Source organism: Hevea brasiliensis, chromosome 4, assembly GCF_030052815.1.
Source record: "Hevea brasiliensis isolate MT/VB/25A 57/8 chromosome 4, ASM3005281v1, whole genome shotgun sequence".
NCBI classification, from domain to species: domain Eukaryota; kingdom Viridiplantae; phylum Streptophyta; class Magnoliopsida; order Malpighiales; family Euphorbiaceae; genus Hevea; species Hevea brasiliensis.
Genome location: NC_079496.1, coordinates 90,908,497 through 90,932,779, shown reverse-complemented (window position 1 = coordinate 90,932,779; position 24,283 = coordinate 90,908,497).

Here is a 24,283-nt window from a genome sequence, read left to right as displayed (position 1 = left end):
TAGGTCACAAATAACCATTTTTCACTTCACATTAGGTCAAAGACATTATTTACCACTTCCTCACATCTTTGGTCTCTAAACCCTAATGTTCAAACCCTAATTCACAACTCATGCATTTAGTTACTTTCAAAGCCTTTAATCCTAACCATTCAACTAATTAAAGTTCCTATACCCATTCAAACCATTCAAATCATGCAACTCACCCTTTCCTTCATGCTGGCTGAATTTCAGCTTAATCCCTCAACAATTTTTTTCATTTCATTTTAAGTTTATTTACAAGTAATTCAAGCTAAAGACACCACAAATAAATCTCAAACATTCAAATTGATGTGCTTACCTCACTTGAATTTGAATTCTTTAATTTTCCTCTTCTTTTCTTCTTTCTTTGATGACCAAGCTTCTTCTCAAGTGACTAAAACAAGCTCTAATGAGGTTTTTATGGAAGTGATCAAGGTTTAATGAAGGATTGTAAACTTGAGAGCAAGCTTTAATGGAGGACTTTTCATTGAGATGGGAAGGAGAGTGGGGCGGCAACTTGATAAGGAAGAAGACTTTTTATCTTTTTTTTTTCTTTTCTTTTCTTTTCTTTTCTTTTTATCTTATGGAAGACCATAAATTCCAATTAATTAAATATATTAATTATTATTTTTATGGCATCATGCATGATGTCATGCATGATGTCATCACCTTTTTAACTTTTTCATTTTCTTTTTTTTTTTCTATTTATTTTTCTATTAGTTTTTTAATTTAATTCTCGATTCTGAAATTTTCTTTTCTCCGATTTTATTTGACAGTTAGGTCAGGAGTCAGCTCTCGAGGTCAATTGACCAAATTGCCCCTCGTCGGTTCATCTCGGTTTGCAAATAATTTAATATTTCTTCCGGCTCTCTGACCTAATTATTTGACTGACTTAACAGTTCTTTTTTATGATTTTCTCTTTTCCACTGTGTTTATAATAGTCCTAAGGACCGCAGCGTCACATTTTACGGTTCGAAATTTGAGTTTAAAATGACTTCGCAGTCCTTCCTGAGAAGGTCACCCATCGCTGTGACTCTCGGCTCGTTTAACTTCTTATGTTCTGTTTTTCTTGTTTATACTTAACTAATTGAACATTACTAATTATTTGTGTTTATGGTTTCTCTAGTTGTCTTAAGTATGGTTCTAATCCCCTTAATTGTCCGGACTGACACCAGTCACCGGAACAGTGAAATATACCAGGCTATGCAAATAGGGGTGTTACATAATTGGACCTTGGTGTAGCAATAGTGCAACTAGCTCCTTATCACTAACAGATGGGTTGAGGTCTGCCATAGGGATATATATCCTAAAGAATGATGTGATTAGTCAGTATGGGAACATGTGGCATGCCTATTTAGTAAATGTCACAAGTACATGGAGGTGAATTATGGTAGTATAGTTGCCCTAAGTGAGAAAGTGAGTACCACCATGACTGTTATTAGTGGACTACTAGTCTAGGAAAGTTTATGATATTAATGGAGTGTTGTATTGGGACACAATTTTCCATATGGGTTATATAAAGGTGTAAGAGATTAGGAAACATGGTTTATTGGGAAGTATTGCAGTAACCTATATAATGCTCTCGATGTTTGAATTGTAAATTGCAAAATATTATGTAGAGTTGCATGCATCCCTATGTTGTTCCATGATGAGGTTTGCAGATACTTTATGCTTTTGTACAGTTGTGCCATAACAAAATTATGTATCTGCAAAGAAGTAAGGAAACTCATTCTTAGGGTTTAAAAGCCCTTGAGATAAAGTATCAGAGGTTGTAGATAGGTGGTAACTAAAGTCAGTGACTTAGTTATCCTAACTTAAGCACAAAGGATTCGATATAGTTGCAGTGTAATTTAGCATTATGATGTATATTTTGCCTATAGCTTAATGAAGATTATATATTCTTTGTCATTTTGATAAATTAAAATACTTTTAATAACTACAACACTCAATTACATATCGTTTTTGATCATTTTGATAAGTTAAATTACTTTTAAAGCACATTTTAACCAAACACTTATTTTAAGTAGTTTTTAATCTACTTATAACTTCTACTTACAAGTAGGTTTGATTAACTAATAAGCTAAACCAAACACCCTCTTAATAATATATTTTAAATTAATTTATAAATTAATAAAGTACACTTTAAGTTGAGAATAAGTAAATAATCAAACCAAACACACTTTAATTTCTCTTTTTATTTAATTGGAAGACAGCAATTTTAGTTTGAAACTAATTTGAGCTGAATCAGAACCATCGAAGTCTAATTGTTGGGGAAAAAAAAAGAAACAAGTGTCACACCTTACTCCTCTCTAAGGCATAACATGATCCCGTAGTGTACCTAATGAATTACCGAACTTTACCTACCGATAACCCATTAAATGCACTACAAGAGATTTAAAACAATTTTCTTACTTTTTGAAAGTAGTGAGTATTTCTAGCAGGTATTAAAAACATTTAATTGAAGTTTAAAAGCTATAACGTTTTTGACAAATTCTATTTTTCCGCAAATTTTGTAAAAATTTCGGCAGAGTGCCAGCTGTATTTGAGAAAAAAAAAATTTTTGACCTGTAGAAAATACTTCCAATATTTTACTTCATTAGAATCAAACACCAATACAACTCAATTCAGCACGATTTACTCCTTCTCCAAAACTCAATGCAAATTTCCACAATTCATAATTCTCAACTCAAGTATTTTGAAAAATAATATTGAATAATTTCATTTGCATTCCATTAAAGAAAAAGTGATATACATTCATCAGTCTAAATTTATACTAGAAAATCCAAAATAATATTATTACAAGTTTTGTACAACTGCTTAAGACCAATTTATAAAATATACATACAGTCACATACATCAAAATAAATACGTACAATAAGGGTATAATGTTATACCCGACAAATCTCAAAGGTAGTACTGTAGTCCTTAGCAGCTCACTCGGCTGCTCTACTAGTCTCTCTACCTGTGACAGCAATAAAGAGCCATCGCTAACTACATTGACTTAGTGGTACACAACCTAACAAAAATACTAATTTATGCGCACATTAAATCACAATTAATCCAAATATGGTACTGAAAATGGTAAAAAGATATAAGTCACAATTTAAAATTTTAGTCAAATAATTTTTCACTTTAAAAGTCACAAAACAAATTTTATAAAAATATACAGTCATATCATGCGATCAATATATTATTCATCTCAATAGCTAGAGGCTTATGAGGAATACCAAGGCTAGCTAGCTCAAATCTATGGGTACCCATTCAAATTTCTTCCTCTACTGGCATACACCTCAACACTTTAGCCAGAGAGGGAATACAAAACTAATTCCTTCCACTAATCAAGCTAGTGAGGCATTCAGATATGTGGTCATGACACTATGGTTTCAAAACTATCTTAACAATTTTCTAAACATTACTTTGCAATTCAAACACATACAATTTATCTTTCCAATGGTCTAGATCAAAAGCATATTGTTCCTTTCAATAATAATTTCAATACAAATAAGTCACAGTTTAATATTACAATTCATTCAAAATAATTTATAGAAGAAAATATACAAAAATTTCTATGTTGTGCACAAACCTTGTAGGAGTCGCCTCTAGGCCTTAACTCGATGTTTTAGGTTCCTTTCTCATATTCTTTTCAATTGAAACACACAATTTACAGTGTTTCAGTATCATAACTTATAATAAATCTAATAATAAATTTATGTCTACTTAATTCTAATCTTAATATACTTAAAATTATGTTCTTAAAAATTTATATTTTGGGGTTACTATTTATGGCACTATTCAAGTTAAAATGTTGACTTTCTTATGCTTAATAAGTATGTGAATTCCAATTACACCCACATACCACATTTTGAGTGTCAAATTTGCTGGTCTTGGTTGCCATTTCAATTTTTAGGTCTCCTAATGACAATTTCAAATTTTCAGTTTTTGTGCCATGTTTTGCACTGTTCCATTGACCTAGTTGCTGTAAGAATTTGGCCAAGTGTTCTTCATAAAAGTTGTTCCTTATTATCTTAATTTTAATTACCTTTTTGATTCACTCCATTTGGAGTTTTTTAGGCCAAGATATGGCCATTTGAATAAGGCTAGCCAGATTGGTGTTACCCAGAATTTTTGGGCACTTTATTGGTTCTGGCAGTTTTGGACAACTAAATTTGAGTGGCAAAATGACTAGATTATGGGCAGAATTTGGGTTGGTGTTCTTCATGAAAGTTGTATTTCTATGTCATACCTTTCCAATGCCACAAAAATCAGGTCATTTGGACCTGTCTAGCCCAAGTATGGCCAAATGAACAAACACTGTTTATTTAGTCATTTTTATACAGTGACAGTACACAATACCCGAATTTGACCTAATTGTTCACTATCTTAATATCATTTTCTAGGCATGGTTTCTAAATGAAAATTGTGTCATTATGTGTGCATTTTCATTAACAATTAGCCTCACACTAATTGGGTTGGCAAAATTTCATTTTTGGTCCCTGAAAGGGACTAGGTCAAACTACCAGATTGGGACCCCTAACCAATCTGAATTGTATTTTGTTTCCACTCATTCCAACACTTCACAATTAGTCCCAATTGACCATTTTTAACCTCAATTAGGGTATATTGTATCAATTGACCATTTTCTACAATTTTTCCCCCAATTTCAACACTTAAGAACCCTAATTTCTAAATTTCATTCAACTAAAGAAATTAAAGTGTATTTCCAATATCTACACACCTAATTCAACTCAATTAACCCTTTAATTTCATCAAAGTCATGCAATTCCTCCCCCCCCCCTCCCCTCCCTCTATTGCTGGCTGAAATTTTCAATTTGTCCCCCATGATAGTTTTGTTTGCATTTTCACTTTAATTCTAAATGTATGAAACCATAAACACATAAATCGAACTAAAAATTTCAATTTAAATCACTAACCTCTTCTTTGGAATTCAATTCTCAATTTCCTTAACTTTTCTCCTTTCTTTCCTTCTTCAAATTCCTTCTCAAGTTGAGATAGCAAGGTTTTATAGAGAATTTTGGGAGAAATTAGGGTTAAGTGCATAGGAATCAAGCTTGGGATCAAGCTTTAATGGAGGAAATGTATGGAGGGAGAGAATGAGGGAGTTTGGCCGAAGATGAGGGTGGAGAAGAGAGTGATTTTTCTTTTAATTTTTTTATGCCTTTTTATGTTTTATTAAGTCACATTTGACTTAGTCAAAATTTAGGTAATTTAAACTTTATTTATGATGTCATGGTGAGGTCACCAACATGGTGTAATAAGTCCCATTTTCATTCTTTTTTTTTTCCTAAATTTTTTTTAATAGTTTTTTAATTTAATTTCCTATTCCGAAATTTTCATTTCTCCAATTTTATTGGACAGTTAGTTCAGGAGTCACCTCCAGGTGTGAATTGACCAAATTTACAAGTAATTCAATATTTCTTTCAGATCCCTGACTTAATTATTTGACCTACTTATCGGCTCTTTTATGTGATTTTCTCTTTTCTACTAGGTTCGCAATAGTCCTTAGGACTGCGGCATTACAATTTCCCGTTCAAAATTAGAGTTAGAACTATTCTCGCAGTCACTTCCCTGTAAGGTCACCCATCGCTGTGACCCCCAGCTCATTTAACTTTTTATGCTTTTTTTTTTCTTATTTATACTTAACTATCTGGTAATCTCTATTAATTTTTTTTTAGGGTTTTTCTAGGTGTCTTAAATATGGTTCTAATCTTTTTAATTGTCCGGACCGACACCGATCACCAGAACAGTGAAATACACCAAGCTATGCATATAGAGGTGTTACAACAAACCTCTATACTTCTAGTCATGAACCAAATAAATCCAAAATTAAGTTTTAGGCCAAATAAAGATAAAACTTTCTAATTAAAGCTAAATGAACCCAATTTTTAGCTAAAAAAATTAAAATATCTTTTTTTTTCTTATTTTTAATAATAAAATGTTAATTTTATATTTTTAATTTTGAAAATAGCTAAACAATTTTTTATTTTAATTAAAGGGAAAAGGGAGGTGGGAGACTACTCGAAAATCATTTGTTCATCATGTTCCTTAGATTCCTTTTTTTTTAATTTATTTTAATTAAAAATAACAAAAAAATTATTATTAAAAATAATATTTAATTAAATGAGTTTTTTTTTTTTAAATGAATTCATTGATTAGAAAGGCCTAGTTTGATTGTGCTAAGGGATTACAATAAAAAGAGGTATCATGAAGCATCTTAGCAAGTAGTGGGCCGCTTTGTTTCTGGTCCTTTTAACAAAGGCGAAAGATATAAAATTGAAATTAAGAGAGAATTCCTTCACATCTGAGATGATAGCATGAATAGCAAGCGGAATAGAGCGCCCATTCAGTGCTTGGTTCACCATAAGAGAATCTCACTCAACTATGACTGAATTGAAACCCTTCCTAAAAACCAACATGACTGCCTCTCTGCACGTGAAACTCTCGAGTACGAATGGGTCCACCGCAGATTGGTAGACATGACCAAACCAATCCAAGACATTACCAGCTTGGTCTTTAACTAATCTCGCAATAGCTCCCTTGCCTCAAGATACATCCACAGTAGCATCACAATTAATTTTTATCACATTTTGAGGAGGAAAAACCCATGAAGAAGGTGCCGACACAATTGGAGGATCAGGCGGTCTTATGGATTCTAAGGATGCTGTGAAATCTTCATAATTGTGGAGGGCCACATTGAGGATATCATTGAAGCTTTGAGATTGATTTCTAAAGATTAAATCATTTCTAATTTTCCAGAAAATCCACATGATAAACATTAGAATTTGCATGAGAGCCATACCATTATTTTGAGTTACTAAAGGACCAGTAATTTCCTCCCAACAATCTCTAGTACTTGTGCTTTGCAGCAAGGTTGATCTGAGCCTAATAGGATAATGAATCCAAACCGCTGCAGCTCGTGGACAATAAAAAAAAGATGTGATTAATGGACTCAGTTCCACCACAGAAAATAACAAGTAGGAGGGACATGTGGGATACGAGTATGAACCAGCTCATTCCAAGGGAGCTTATTCTTCAAGACTAACCAAAGGAATGCTGCCAGTTTAAGGGGAAGAGATAAGTTCCAAATGCCATGCCAAAGGTTTCATCCCTTATCTGAGAAGATGGACTCGGATCCACGTTAGAATGCTGATTGGGTGCAAGGATTTGTCGAGCTATATACTATCCCAACTTAACCATTACATACCCCTTCTATCATGGTGCCAAATGAACGTATCCTTATGCCGAAAGATATTAAGTGGAATGGAGAGGATGTTTTCTATCTCTTCGTCACAGAAATTTTCTCTTAGAATGCGAAGATTCCAAGAGTTAGCAGCAGCATCTATTAATTGATTAACCCAAACCACCTCTAGATTATGCTTCTCTTTTGCTCTAGGGAAGGTTTTAGGCATCCAATCATCCATTTTGCTCATGATTGAATTGGCATTCCCTACTTGCCACCTAGTATCTCTAAGAAGAATTTGCCTCCCCCAAAAGGATGCTCTGCCATCCCCCAGACGGTCTACTCCCCAGTGGAGATTGCATGAAAGATGTGTAGGGAAAATATTTACCTTTAAGTATTCGTGCAAGAAGGGAATTTGGATTATTGATGATTCACCACCCTTGCTTGGCTAATGAAGCCATCTTGAAGTTCTCCAAGTCTTTAAAACCCAACCCTCCTCTTCTTTTTGGATCACAAAGTTTATCCCAAGCTATCTAGTGTAGTTTCCTTTCATTTTGGTTTTGTTCCCGCCAGAAATTGGCCAAAATAGAATTGATAGAATTACAAAGAGCAGATGGCAGCCTAAAGCAAGACATGGTGTAGACTAGAATGGCCGAAGCTACAGACTTGATTATGACTTCTTTACCACCCTTAGATAACAAATGTTCCTTCCATTCCACAGTTTTGTTTACTATCCATTCTTTAAGTAGTTTAAAGACTTGTTGTTTTGACCTAGGAATTTTCGAAGGTAAGCCAAGGAAGCGATCTGGAGCATCCACTCTAGTAATTTGAAGAATAGCAATACTGCTTCTCACTTGCCGAGGTGTGTTGGCACTAATGACCAAGCTTGATTTGCTAAAGTTTATTGTCTGACCACTAACTTCAGCATAATTTTAGAGCATAAACTTGATTTCCTCAGCATTAGATGAAGTGCCTCTGGAGAAAAAGATCGAGTCATCTGCAAACAATAGGCAAGTTAGAGGAGGACAATGTCTGGAAATAGACAAACCCTGTAGAGCAGAATTTTTAATTTTATGAGATAATACTTCAACACAGATTAAAAATAGGTATGGAGAAATTAAGTTGCCTTGACGCAGTCCCCTTGAAGGAGAAATAAAACTTGCTCTTTGCCCATTCAATTGGAATGAATAAGTGACGGAAGATACACATTCCATAATCCAATGTACCCACCGATCATGAAACCCAAAATAATAAAGCATGTGTTGAAGATGGTCCACTCCACACATTCATATGCCTTGCTGATGTACAGCTTTGGAGCCATTCCATATTTCTTACCCATTCTGCGAAGCTTAAGTGAATGCATCACCTCATGATTAATCAAAATCTTGCTTGAGATTAGTTGGTTTTTGGTGAAAGCACTTTACTCATTACCAATGATCTCATTCATAATGGGTTGCAATCTAGTTGTAAGAATCTTTGAGATGATTTTATCCAGGACATTGCACAATCCTACTGGTCTGAGATCTCTCATCGACTGGACTTGCTTCTGTAACACCCCTCACCCGTCTACAGTGTAGCCGAGCAAGACATGTCACACTCTGTGTCGGAGCACCCTATCTTATCTTCCTTTAATCCTTAATTAATTTTGAACTCGTTATAATTTAAAATAATTCATATTCTATGGAGAAACTAACGGAGTTTCCTCTTATTTTATTATCATTTGACATTTTTCACGATTCACCTGCTTTAAAAATTCCATAATATTTTAAAATAAAAATCTCATCCATACTAATCATAATCATATGATCAGTTCAAATATTCTTTATATAATTCAATTTTACATTCATTTCCATACATTATCATTCATGCTCCATTCACATATCAAAATTCTCATATTTCCATTAATTTATATAATTTGCAAACTAATTGAATAAATTCACAATTTACATGATATATAAATTAATTACAATTCCATACTCTATATTACAATTAATAAGTAATTATAAATACACAAAATAACTTTGTGAGCCCTATCTACATGTATTGCTAAGAAGGTGACAGCTTGAATACTTCTGCAGATCTGAACTCTAAAAATCCCAGTCAAATGTCCACTGGATTTTAACTTAAGTACCTACGCGAAGGAAACAAATCCATCGCGCTAAGCATTTATGCTTAGTGGTACAATAATATAACAAGAAAATAATATATACAAATAAAGAAAGAATCAAGCATTCTAAATATTCAAGTATCAATTTGATTTAAAATGATATTTGAGTATTAACTATCTTATATGCTAATTCGTTCCTCTTTGGAAGTACTGAGTTTATAGTCTTACAATAATAATAGTCAATATACATTTTATTTTAAGAGTATTGTATTTTAGGTTTCTCTACGATTCTGCAAATTGTATTTTTGTTATGTTTCTATTACTAATCTTTTTCCTCATTTCATTCAATACTTTCTAATGTTTTTAATTACTAATGTTCTTAAATAATTTCAATAATTTACACTGCCTAGGTAACCTATGACAGGCTTACTAAACTGGATAACGGGTCATTGGCACTGGACACCGCAGTGCCTCGGGCCGTCATACCATGGGACGTGAAATGCAGAACGTCAACCACGTATGCAGTCAGAATGGCTAAAAAGCCATGATAACATATCAGTATGGCTAAAAGCCATGATAACATATAATCGGACATAAAAGCCAAGAGTGCAAGCATAAAGCCATGAATACAAGCATAAAGCCTTACGCAGTACTGCTATAATAATACCCTATTGGCATGTCAATCTATTCAATCTGACATACATGTCTAGAAAATACATGGGCACATAAATACCATTAAGGGTTCATAAGTATCATTATTTCGTTATATGTTCTAATTATAATTTATAACGTTTTAATTTTTATTACTAGAAGAAGTATAAATTTCTAATATTATTTCTTATGTCTTTGAGGTTACTATTCACCTACTATTTATTCAAAATATTGACTTTATCATACATAATAGTTACATGAGTTCTAACCACATGAAATTACCACATTTTAGTTCACAAAAGTGTTGGCATTGGTTGCCAATCAATACTTCTAACCAATAGGAAATAAATCAAAAATTTCAGTTTTGGGTGCTAGAGATTATTGTTCCATTAGGCAATTCTACAGTGAGAATTTGGCTAAATATTCTTAATCAAAGTTGTTCCTTATTGTGTTTAGTTCAATTTCCCTTTTTGAATCACTTCATTTTGAGTTTTGTAACTCAAGTTATAGCCTAAATACCATAACTGGTTCATTGACACTTTCTGGATCCAGAACCAGGCAGATTCTGGAGTCCAATTTATTCTAATTATTTGGGTATGCTACAGTCATTTGAAGACCTAATATCCTTCATATGAGTTGTTACCTTATGTCTTAGGATCACTCAGGTTCAAGAATCATAATTTTTCTAGTTATGTAGAGTAAATTATTGCCAAATAACTGACCTGGACTCACGAACCCTATGCCTTCAGGATTTCAGGTTCAGGTCAACATCTTTGATTCCCATTTTAGGGTACTTGCACTCAAAAATTGAAGAAGGTTCCTGAATCAAAGTTTGAGTCCTAATTCTTAGGTTTCCAGAACAATTTGGCTCATCTCAATTGGAGTTTCCTAGTGGGAGATATGATCTAAATACTATTCTGGGGTCAAGTGTCTATTTGGTTAAATTTCAGGATTTGGAATGTTAAATTTTCCTAGCAATCTCTTCAAGTTCCATCAGGTTCTGGGTTTTGGTCAAAACACCAAATTTGTATTTCTAGGTCTTATAGAAATTTTGGCTTTGATTTCATTGCATTTTCAGTTTTGTAGACCAAGTTATGACATTTTTTTTCAAAACTGGTCAGGCTGGTCAATGTCCAGAATTTTCTGGTCAGTTTGGCTCTAGCAGTTTTGTTAGACTAAATTTGGTTAACAATTTGATTAGGCTAGGGTTAGAACTGGACTCTGAGTTCTTCATATGAAATGTTCTCCTATGTCTAAGCTTTCCAATGATTCAAAAATTAGGTCATTCTGACTTTCCTAGAGTGAGTTATGGCCATTTGAACATTTACTGTTCATATGGTCATTTTTCCAGGTCCAGCATATGGTTCCCGTATTCAAGTTAATTTTTTGTCATTTTGTTCTTGGTTTTTGGGCATGGTTTCTTCATGAAAAATATTGCTTTAGGTCTTAAATTTCATCTCCAATTGGCCTCACACCAATTGGAGCTGTCTAGCTCTACTTATATTCATCTAAACACACTGAACTCATAGGTCCAGAATTTCCTGCATAAGAACAACACTCCCAATTTTCAATTCCACCCAACTTCCAAACTTCAATTCAACTTTATAGCACTTCTAATAGTCAATAATCAACCTAAACATCATCAAATTCAATTCACAACAGAAAATTCCAAATTTTAGCAAACCCTAAATTAACTTGCATAAATTTTAAATTCCAAGAGAATTTCTAGCACTAACCTTATTCTTCTAGCTCCAAGCAACCTTCAATCAACCCAACACTTGATTCACCTCTTTGGGGCTGCCAACCATGTAATGATCGAGCTCCAACCACTAGAGGAATTGTCTGCTTTAGCCGTAAGCCTCACGGTTTTATCCCATAGGTGGAGTGGAGAACTTCCCAGGAGGTCACCCATCCTAGGATTTCTCTCAAGCGAACACACTTAACCCTGGAGTTCTTCCAACTCTCCAGGCCATTCCACCAAAAGGCGCCTCTAGTGATTAGTTCCCCCATTTTATATATCATTACTTTTTGAACCCAAGGCCAACTCCGTGTCCCTTAGGCAAATCCCACATCGGCAAAGCATGGAGTTGGCCTTGGGTTCAAAAAGTAATGATATATAAAATGGGGGAACTAATCACTAGAGGTGCCTTTTGGTGGAATGGCCTAGAGAGTTGGAAGAACTCCAGGGTTAAGCGTGCTCGCTTGAGAGAAATCCTAGGATGGGTGACCTCCTAGGAAGTTCTCCACTCCATCTATGGGACAAAAACGTGAGGCATACGGCCAAAGCGGACAATTCTTCTAGTAGTTGGAGCCCGATCATTACAATTGGTATCAGAGCCGCTCGCGTGTCCTCTTGGGCGATGGTGGGGCAAACCTCAGCCAGGACGCTGAATCCCAAAAGGGGGGGAGAAAGGTCCCTTAGGCAAATACCACATCGACAAAGCACGGAGTTGGTCTTGGGTTCAAAAAGTAATGATATATAAAATGGGGGAACTAATCACTAGAGGCGCCTTTTGGTGGAATGGCCTGGAGAGTTGAAAGAACTCCAGGGTTAAGAGTGCTCGCTTGAGAGAAATCCTAGGATGGGTGACCTCCTCGGAAGTTCTCCACTCCACCTATGGGACAAAACCGTGAGGCTTACGGCCAAAGCGAACAATTCCTCTAGGGGTTGGAGCCCGATCATTACAAACCAGATTTTTCTTTCACTTTTCTTCCCACTTTCCTTGGGTTTTATGGTTGGCTATGGAGGTTTATCAAGGTTGCCAACTATTTTTGTGAAGGAAGGTAATGGTTTGGAAGCTTGAAATGGTGTTTTAATGATAGGAAAATGAAAGAATTTAAGAGAAAAATGGAGAAGAGAGGGTTGGACAAGAGAATGGCTAGAGAAGAAGATGGATTTTTCATTTTTTTTTACTCATTTATCTCCTTTTTATTTGTTTATTAAATGGTTGTCTCATGGTGATTGGTGGAGAGTTTTTAATGACATCATAATGATGTCATAATTTGAGTTTTATTTCATTTTCTTTTCTTTTCTTTTCTACTCATTTTTAATTTAGTTTTTAGCAATATTTATTTATATTTTATGTCATATAATTTATTTACTCAATTGGACAAGTTGGTCAAAAATCATCTTTGAAGGTGAAATGATCAAAATGCCCTTCGTTTGGCTTAAGGAGCCAAAACTGTCTGTACCAATCTTAAAAATTCTCCTAACCTTTTCTTGGCATTCTAATACCATCGAAACCTCAATGACTCTTCCCTGGAGTCCCAAATATTTTTTCACGAATTTTTCACTGGATTTAGGGCTTCTAGCTGTGAAGACTGCAACTTCCCACTGGGTTACCCATCGCTAGGGCACCGGTTCATTTAACTTGGTTGAATTTTATTTCTAAAATTTTTCCTTGATTTTTTTTACATTTTTTTGAATTATTTATGACTCCTCACTCTAGTCTAATTATAGTTCCAAACATTCTGGCTATTCGTACAGGCATTGGTCACCGAAATAGTAGAACGTACGAACTATCTAAAGTAAGGGTGTTACAGCTTCACTTTTGGTTCCAAAGTGATTAAGGTATGGTTCACCCCTCTTGGCATTTTGCTACTGCTAAAAAAATCAAGAATTGCTTTGCATATGTCATCACCTATTCTACTCAACTCAACTCAACTAAGCCTTTATCCCAAGAATTTGGGGTCAGCTATATAAATTTCAGTCAGCTATATAGATTTTCTTTCTCCATTCTAAACGATTTTGGGTTAAATTCTCGAAAATGTATAATGCTTCTAGGTCATGTTATACTACTATTCTCCAAGTCAGTTTAGGTTTATCCCTTAATTTCTTTCATCCTCTAACTGTGACACCCCTTTCCCGTGTACAGTATACCCAAGTAAGCAATGTCACACGGTGTACCGGCACACTCTAATATACCTTAATTAATTTTTATCATGCTTTTGAATATAACTTGTGAAATATAATATATTTGAGCCATTTATCGAAATTATAATTTATTTGAGGTTCCAAAAATTTTGTAGAAAATCCGGCAGAGTACCGGCTAAAAATAGAGAAAACAGTTCTTCGGAACCTGTGAAAAACACTTCCAATATTCATACTCAATCATTTCTCAAACTTCAATATCATAATCTCAACAATTTTCAATTTAAGTTCTCAATCATCCATCACATGTGATAATCAAGTATAAATCACAAATAAACATTCTCTTTTCCATTCACAAACACAATTCTCATTATTTACATGATCATCAAAATACATTTCATAAGTTCAACTACATATGAGAAAATAAAAATTTAGTTACAAAATACCAAAATGACACCTAGTGTCTTACCAATGCACTGCAGAAGTTGAGGTGACACGGACACTGTGCAGAGTTGCAGGATGGACTCACCCAGTCTACGGTCTACTGGGCTCACGATCTGTATCTCCAGAACCTATGCGTGGCAAAAGCAATGCGCTAAGCAATGATTCTTAGTGGTGCAATAATAAAATAAAAGAAAATAGCAGAAAATAAACATGTATTGAATGTATGTGTCTTATTTGTTTTGTATTTATTATATTCATTTATTTCTTTAACTTTGTCCATTTTCATTCATTTGGTTGCCCAAGTAACCTATACTAGACGACTGGACTGGATAAACGGGTAAACTGGCACTGGGTATTAAGTACCTCGGGCCGTCACACCATCGGTCACATATGTATCTCCCGGTGTGCAACAGAACAGCTAACAAGCTGTAAATAATATTAGGCACGAGGCCACATCTCAATACAAGGTCAGAATGGCTAAAAGCCATGAAATCACAGAATGGCATATTGCCATGTGCAGTACTGCTAACTGAACCCTATTGGCATGCCAAACTATCCAAACCAATCTTGTTAGGTATACTAGGGCATTTGATACTTTAAAATTCTTCAATTTGTGAATTTCAAGTTTTGGTGTCACTATTCACCTCATTGGTCAACAAAAATGTTGACTTTTTAATAGAAAATAGGTACACTGGTTTTGGCACTCCCAACATACCACATTTTGCAATCAAAACTTGTTGGCATTAAGCATTAATACCATTTCTAAGCTTAAACCAAGGGAAGCAGAATTTTCAGTTTTTGTAGCCAAATTTACTGTTCCATTGGGCACTGTTGCAGTGGGAATTTGAGGAAATGGTGAACATGAAAGTTGTTCCTTATTTTGTCTAGTTGAATTTCGTTTTTTGAATCACTCCATTTGGAGTTTTGTAGCTCCAGATATGGTTCAAAAACCACAGCTGGCCGGATTGGAAAAACTGCAGAATTACCAAATCTACAGTACCATGAACAGTGATTGTGACTGCCATTTGGGTTAGGTTCTAGTCATAATTTGGGGTAGGTTTCTTCATGAAAGTTGTTTGTCTATGTCTTAAATTGTTTCTGTAAAAATTTCAGGTCAATTGACCATATCTACAGTGTGTTATGGCCAAATGAACAGTTACTGTTCATTTGGTCATTCTGCAGAATCAGTTTGCAGGGTATCCGGATTGGGGCCAACTTTTGGTCCACTTGCTTTGATCTTTTGGGCATGGTTTCTTCAGAAAAAATGTGCCATTATAAGTCTAGTTTCATGTCCAATTGGCCAAACACCAATTGGACCTACACAGCCAAAGTTATGGCTGTCTAAGTGGGCTGGAATCACAGCCTCATTGCTGCTGTCACTAGGCAACCTACACATTTCACTTTGCCATGCATTAGTTCACTTCAAATTATGATTAACTTGCCTCAAATGGTCACTAATTGACCATTAGATTGTCCATTAATCATTTCATAAGCCAAGTCCACATTTTACTCCCAAAACCCTAGTTCAAATTCATGGTTTACACAATTTACTTTAGTTAGCTACTAATTCATTATTCTTATATTTATAAACTTCAAACATGATTTCTAGTTCACTCCAAGTTCATCAAAAATACTCATTCCTATTCCTTCAATAGGGCTGCCAAAATCCATAGTGTGTATACACATAATTTTTGTTCATTTAAGTTACAAATTCTTACTCAATTCAAGTTACTAACATGGAAATAAAGAGCTTAAGTATATATGTGCACTAACCTCTTTGTAGGGCAGAATTTTCCAAGCTTCAACTTCACTTTCTTTTGTTTTCTTGGCTGCCAAACACTCTAGCAAGGTTGGGTGACAAATTTTAGTGAAGACAACTAGGGCTTTTGGTGGAAGAAAGCTAGGGAAAATCAAGCATGAAAAAGCTTGCAAATAGGTAACAATGGTGGAGGTTCACGGCAAGAGGAAGAAAAAGAAAGAGAAGTCTGATTTTCTTTCCATTTTCCAGCCCATTTTGGCTTTTTAAACACATTTATGCCATGTGTCAACACTTGAGTGGGTAAAGGCACACTAATGACATCATGTGATGTCATAAATTCCAATTTAATTCATTTTTTTTTCTTTTCTTTTCTACTCATTTTCAATTCAATTTTTAATAATATTTATTCATATTTTAGATCATAATAATTATTTACTTAACTGGACAAGTCGGCCAAAAATCGTCTCTGAAGGCGAAATTACCAAAATGCCCTCCGTTTGGCTTAACGGGTCAAAATTGTCTATACCGATTGAAAATTTTTCCTAAATATTTTCTTGGCATTCTAATGCCATAGGAACCTCAATGACCCTTCTCTGAAGTCCCAAAAATTATTTTATGAATTTTCTCTCGGGTCTAGGGCTCCTAGTTGCGAGAACCGCAACTTCCCTCTAGGTTACCCATCGCTTGGGCACCGGCTCATTTAACTTAGTTGTATTTTATTTCTAAAATTTTTACTAAATTTTTCTTATCAATATTTGAGTTATTTATGGTTCCTCACTTTAGTTTAAATATTTTTCCAAATATTCTAGCTGTCCAGACCGACACCGGTCACCGGAACAGTAGAATGTACGGAGTTGCTACTGGGAGGGTGTTACAACTCTTCCCCTCTAATTTAAATTTCGTCCTCGAAATTTACCTGATGCAAACAGTTAAGGGAACTGTTGCCTCATCATCTCTTCACTTTCCCAAGTTGCCTCCTCAGTGTTGTGGTGCCTCTAAAGCACTTTCACCAGTGGAATCTGCTTGTTCCTCAATTCTTTTACTTCCCGAGCTAGGATCCGTAGAGGTTCTTCTTCCTATGTCAAATTCGGTTGTATTTCAATTTCTTCCCTGGAGATGACATGTGAAGGATCTGAGCGGTATCTTCTGAGCATGGACACGTGGAACACATTGTGGATCTTGTCCAGCTCTGGCGGTAAAGCTAGCCTATAGGCCACTGGACCCACACGTTCAATGACTTCATATGGGCCAATGAACCGAGGGCTTAACTTACCTTTCCTTCCAAACCTCAGTACTTTTTTCCACGGTGACACCTTGAGGAACACTTTGTCACCAACCGCATATTCTATTTCTTTTCTCTTCAGGTCGGCATAAGATTTACATGCATGCGAGGCAACCTTCAGATTGGCTTTGATTAGTTTCACTTTCTCCTTAGTCTGTTTCACCAGGTCTGGCCCCACCAGTTTGTCTTCGCCCAATTCAGTCCAGCACACTGGAGTTCTACATTTTCTCCCATACAGTGCTTCATATGGGGCCATTTGGATGCTAGCTTGGTAGCTATTATTGTATGCAAATTCTGCCAGTGGGAGGTATCTATCCCAACTCCCTCAAACTCAATGACACAACTCCTCAGCATATCCTCAAGGACCTGACATATATTTCATGTTATTATTATTATTTTAATTCAATAGTTGTATTAATTCAATTGGTTCAATTGTTTACCTGGATTACTCTTTCGGATTGCCCATCCGCTCGAGGATGGAAAGTCATCTTTGAAGTGGAGTTGTGTACCCAAGGATTCATGCAACTTCTTCCAAAATCTCGATGTAAACCTTGGGTCTCGATCAGATATGATGGAAAGTGGAATTCCATGCAGTCTAACTATCTCACTGATATACAATTCTGCTAACTTCTCCAGTGAGTAGTCAGTCCTAACTGGCAGAAAATGTGCTGACTTTGTCAATCTATCAACTATCACCCATACTGCATCATGTTTCTTCTGGGTGAGAGGTAAACCACTTACAGAATCCATGGTGACCCGATCCCATTTCCATTCAGGTATGCGTATAGGCTGTAGCAATCCTGATGGAACTTGATGTTCTGCCTTGACTTGTTGACATGTCAAGCATTTAGTCACATAGTCAGCTATGTCCCTCTTCATACCAGGCCACCAATACTGAAGCTTCAGATCATGATACATCTTTGTACTTCCTGGGTGCATAGCATATACACTGGTGTGTGCCTCTTTCAGAATATTGGCCTTCAATTCCCCATCATCTGGTACACACAATCTTCCTTTGTAATAGAGACACCCATCTGCTTTCACCTCAAAGTCAGTTGCTTTTCCCTCTGAGATTTTGCTCATAATAGCCATTAGCTTCTCATCTGCCTTTTGCCCATCTAAAATCTGCTGTAGCAGGTTTGGCCTCACTTGTAACTCAGCCAAAATAGCTCCATCTCGAACCAAAGATAGACGGGCATTCAATGATCTCAAAGCTGTCATGGATTTTCTGCTCAAAGCATCAGCAACTACATTTGCCTTCCCAGGATGGTAGTCAATTACACAATCATAGTCTTTCAGGAACTCAATCCATCGCCTCTGTCTAAGGTTGAGCTCCTTCTGAGTTGGTAAGTATTTTAGACTCTTGTGGTCTGTGTAAATGTAGCACTTTTCACCATACAAGTAATGCCTCCATATCTTTAGTGCGAAGATAATTGCTGTAAGCTCTAGATCATGGGTAGGGTAGTTCTGTTCATGTGGCCTTAGCTGCCTGGAAGCATAAGCGACCACCTTTCCCTCTTGCATCAATACACACCCTAACCCATTATGAGAGGCATCACTGTAGACCACAAAGTCCTTTCCTAATACTGGCTGTGTTAACACTGGTGCTTCTGTCAACATAGCCTTCAACCTCTCAAAACTGGTCTGACACTTGTCATTCCAGTCAAATCTGACATTCTTGTGTAACAACTTGGTCATTGGAGCAGCTATTAAGGAAAATCCCTTCACAAATCTCCTGTAATACCCAGCTAGCCCCAAGAAGCTTCTGACCTCAGTTGTATTCCTAGGAGGCTTCCATTCCATCACTGCTTCTATTTTCTTGGGATCCACCCTAATCCCATCAGCTGACACTATGTGTCCAAGGAATGCAACCTCATTCAACCAAAAGTCACACTTGGACAACTTAGCGTACAGCTTCTTTTCTCTCAGGGTTTACAGAACAATCCTCAAATGCTCATCATGTTCTTCCCTGGTCTTGGAATACACCAAAATATCATCAATAAAGACCACTACGAACCGATCTAGGTATGGATGGAAGATACGGTTCATAAGGTCCATAAATGTTGCTGGTGCATTTGTTAGGCCAAAGGGCATCACCAGAAACTCATAATGCCCGTACCGGGTCCTAAATGCAGTCTTGGGCACATCTACATCCTTCACCCTCAACTGATGATACCCTGATCTGAGATCAATCTTAGAAAATACTCCTGCTCCCTTCAACTGATCAAACAGATCATCAATTCTAGGCAATGGATATTTGTTCTTCACAGTCACTTTATTCAACTGCCGGTAATCAATGCAAAGCCTCAAAGTCCCATCCTTCTTTTTCACAAACAGCACTGGAGCTCCCCATGGTGACACACTGGGGCGTATGAACCCCTTATCAAGCAACTCTTGCAACTGAGTTTTCAACTCCCTCAATTCACTGGGTGCCATCCTATAAGGAGTAATGGAAATGGGTGCTGTACCCGGCAGTGTCTCAATAGCAAATTCAACTTCCTTTTCTGGTGGCAAACCAGCTAATTCTTCAGGAAACACATCTGGGAAGTCTTTTACTGTGGGTATGTCACTCAGGTTTGGCTTAGCCTACCTAGTATCCACAACATGTGCTAGGTAGGCTTCACAGCCTTTTTTCATCATTCTTCTTGCAACTGTGGCTGAGATAACATTGGACAAGAAATATGTCCTTTCCCCCACAACTGTGATCTCATTACCCTCAGGAGTTTTCAAAGAAATTCTCTTCAATTTGCAATCAACTATTGCCTAATGACGTGACAACCAGTCCATTCCCAAAATCACGTCAAACTCGTAGAAAGGCAACTCAATCAGGTCTGCTAAGATTTCATACCCCTGAATCCTTAATGGGCAACCCTTGTATATTTTGTTCACCACTATGCTGTGGCCCAATGGATGAGTGACTAGAATGTCTTGGTCACTCTCCCCTACTAGTATCCCCTTTTCTACGGGTAGGTTGATGCAGATGTATGAATGAGTGGATCCTGGATCCACTAATGCATGCACAGGTGTATTGTAGAGGGAGAACGTACCCCTGATGACGTCCGGGGCATCTTGCTCCTCCTGAGCTCTAATAGCATAAGCTCTTGCAGGTGGTCTGCTGTCAGGCCTCTCTGCTGGCTCAGATACAGGCCTTTGTGATGGTCCCACGGCGTCAGATTTGCCAGATTTTCTACCTCTTTGCGGTGCAGGAGCAGGTCTATCTGCTTGTGTTGGAGCAGCTGTAGTAGTTCTGCGTGGACAGTTCTTCAACTAATGCTCTGTTGACCCACATCTTAAGCAGGCACCAGTTACTCTCCAACATTCCCCCTTGTGCCATTTCAGACAGTGTGGACATGCAGAAGATGTTGGGGCTGGTCCCCTGAACCCTATCCCTGGAGAGCTGCCCACTGATGGTGTGGACTGACCTCTCCTAAGGGTGAACTGTGGCCTGGGCCCCGAGGTGACCACGACCTTGTAGGCGGCCGAACTCTGTGCAAATGGACCCTTGAACCTCTTCCCAGGTGCAGGAGATGAACTAGACTGACCTGGGCCCCTCTTCTGCTGTCTATCCCTTCTGGTCTGCTCACTGATTCTTACTTTTTCAACCTTTATTGCAGCTTCCACTAACTTGGTAAATTCTGTGATTCCCAGGGCAGTGAGCTGGATCTTTATGTTGTCATTTAGTCCCTCTTCAAATCTCTTACACCTTTCAGCTTCATTAGGGACTATCTCCCTTCCATAGCGGCTTAATCTTACGAATTCCTTCTCATACTCGGCCACTGACAACTGTCTCTGCCTCAGATTAATAAACTCTCTTCTTCTCTCTTCTAGGTATACAGTACCCACATATTTCTTCTTGAATTCTGAGAGAAAGAAGTCCCAAGTTATAGCTTCTGGCTGCACTTCACTGGATACAGTATCCCACCATTCATATGCATCGTCTTGCAACAGAGATATAGCAGCTTCTAGGTTTTGTTCTAGGGTGCAGTGGAGTTGTTTTAGGACTCTGCCTGTTCTGTTCAACCAATTTTCGGCTACAATAGAATCATCTTCTCTCTTGCCGAAGAAGTCCACTGCTCCAAATTTTCTTAATCTTTCCAGGTGTGATTTCTGCTGTGGAGCTGGTGGTGGTAGTAGTGCTGGCATTACCCCAGCCATTTGTCTGAAGAATTCGGCCATTTGCTGGAACATGGCCTGTGGAGGCTGAGCAGGCTCTGCTTGAGCTGGCGGAGTAGGTTCTCCCCTACCCCCAGTCTCAGCTGCTGCAGGTAGAGCATGACTCTCCACTTCCTCCTCAACTGCCCTCTGAGATGTAGGGTCCATATCCTATTCAAAATAAGAAAGACAAACAGATCTGTATTAGTGTCACCTCGACTCTTACAAATGCAATGCATGGTATGGACTCAATCTAGGCCCAGAAACACCTAAACCGTGCTCTGATACCACTAAATGTGACACCCCTTTCCAATGTACAGTATACCCGAGTAAGCAATGTCACACGGTGTACCGGCACACTCTAATATACCTTAATTAATTTTTATCATGCTTTTGAATATAACTTGTGAAATATAATATATTTGAGCCATTTATCGAAATTATAATTTATTTGAGGTTCCAAAAATTTTATAGAAAATCCGGCAGAGTACCGGCTAAAAATGGAGAAAAGAGTTCTTCGGAACCTGTGAAAAACACTTCCAATATTCATACTCAATCATTTCTCAAACTTCAATATCATAATCTCAACAATTTTCAATTTAAGTTCTCAATCATCCATCACATGTGATAATCAAGTATAAATCACAAATAAACATTCTCTTTTCCATTCACAAACACAATTCTCATTATTTACATGATCATCAAAATACATTTCATAAGTTCAACTACATATGAGAAAATAAAAATTTAGTTACAAAATACCAAAATGACACCTAGTGTCCTACCAATGCACTGCAGAAGTTGAGGTGACACGGACACATGCGGAGTCACAGGATGGACTCACCCAGTCTGCGGTCTACTGGGCTCACGATCTGTATCTCCAGAACCTACGCGTGGCAAAAGCAACGCGCTAAGCAATGATGCTTAGTGGTGCAATAATAAAATAAAAGAAAATAGCAGAAAATAAACATGTATTGAATGTATGTGTCTTATTTGTTTTGTATTTATTATATTCATTTATTTCTTTAACTTTGTCCATTTTCATTCATTTGGTTGCCCAAGTAACCTATACTAGATGACTGGACTGGATAAACGGGTAAACTGGCACTGGGTATCAAGTACCTCGGGCCGTCACACCATCGGTCACATATGTATCTCCCGGTGTGCAACAGAACAGCTAACAAGCTGTAAATAATATTAGGCACGAGGTCACATCTCAATATAAGGTCAGAATGGCTAAAAGCCATGAAATCACAGAATGGTATATTGCCATGTGCAGTACTGCTAACTGAACCCTATTGGCATGCCAAACTATCCAATCCAATCTTGTTAGGTATACTAGGGCATTTGATACTTTAAAATTCTTCAATTTGTGAATTTCAACTTTTGGTGTCACTATTTACCTCATTGATCAACAAAAATGTTGACTTTTTAATAGAAAATAGGTACATTGGTTTTGGCACTCCCAACATACCACATTTTGCATTCAAAACTTGTTGGCATTAAGCATTAATACCATTTCTAAGCTTAAACCAAGGGAAGCAGAATTTTCAGTTTTTGTAGCCCAACTTTACTGTTCCATTGGGCACTGTTGCAGTGGGAATTTGAGGAAATGGTAAACATAAAAGTTGTTCCTTATTTTATCTAGTTGAATTTCTTTTTTTGAATCACTCCATTTGGAGTTTTGTAGCTCCAGATATGGTTCAAAAACCACAGCTGGCCGGATTGGAAAAACTACAAAATTACCAAATCTACAGTACCATGAACAGTGATTGTGACTACCATTTGGGTTAGGTTCTGGTCATAATTTGGGGTAGGTTTCTTCATGAAAGTTGTTTGTCTATGTCTTAACTTGTTGCTGTAAAAATTTCAGGTCAATTGACCATATCTACAGTGAGTTATGGCCAAATGAACAGTTATTATTCATTTGGTCATTCTGCAGAATCAGTTTGCAGGGTATTCGGATTGGGGCCAACTTTTGGTCCACTTGCTTTGGTCTTTTGGGCATGGTTTCTTCAGCAAAAATGTGCCATTATAAGTCTAGTTTCATGTCCAATTGGCAAAACACCAATTGGACCTACACAGCCAAAGTTATGGCTATCTAAGTGGGCTGGAATCACAGCCTCATTGCTGCTGTCACTAGGCAGCCTACACATTTCACTTTGCCATGCATTAGTTCACTTCAAATTATGATTAACTTGCCTCAAATGGTCACTAATTTACCATTAGATTGTCCATTAATCATTTCATAAGCCAAGTCCACATTTTACTCCCAAAACCCTAGTTCAAATTCATGGTTTACACAATTTACTTTAGTTAGCTACTAATTCATTATTCTTATGTTTATAAACTTCAAACATGATTTCTAGTTCACTCCAAGTTCATCAAAAATACTCATTCCTATTCCTTCAATAGGGCTGCCAAAATCCATAGTGTGTATACACATAATTTTTGTTCATTTAAGTTACAAATTCTTACTCAATTCAAGTTACTAACATGGAAATAAAGAGCTTAAGTATATATGTGCACTAACCTCTTTGTAGGGCAGAATTTTCCAAGCTTCAACTTCACTTTCTTTTGTTTTCTTGGCTGCCAAACACTCTAGCAAGGTTGGGTGACAAATTTTAGTGAAGACAACTAGGGCTTTTGGTGGAAGAAAGCTAGGGAAAATCAAGCTTGAAAAAGCTTGCAAATAGGTAACAATGGTGGAGGTTCATGGCAAGAGGAAGAAAAAGAAAGAGAAGTCTGATTTTCTTTCTATTTTCCAGCCCATTTTGGCTTTTTAAACACATTTATGCCAT